This window comes from Phodopus roborovskii, unplaced genomic scaffold (genome assembly GCF_943737965.1).
Source record: "Phodopus roborovskii unplaced genomic scaffold, PHOROB, whole genome shotgun sequence".
NCBI lineage: Eukaryota > Metazoa > Chordata > Mammalia > Rodentia > Cricetidae > Phodopus > Phodopus roborovskii.
Window position 1 is genome coordinate 15,282,338 of NW_026126424.1, and position 223 is coordinate 15,282,560.

Below are 223 nucleotides of genomic sequence, written 5' to 3' on the forward strand. Positions count from 1 at the left end.
ACAGCGTTTGAGTTTGGCGCTCAGCTCCCGCGGAGGAGGGGAAACGATAAACAGAAGGAACGAAGGAGGTTTGGGCCTCGGCAGCCACCATCAACCCCTTCCGGTTCAGGAGAGAGGACGCGCTACGGCGATGGCGTATTTCCGGTCATAAACCTGCGTCGTGGGTCCCACACCCACATCCCCTCAGCTGGCCGCATCTGTTAGGAGAAGGGGACGCCAGCCG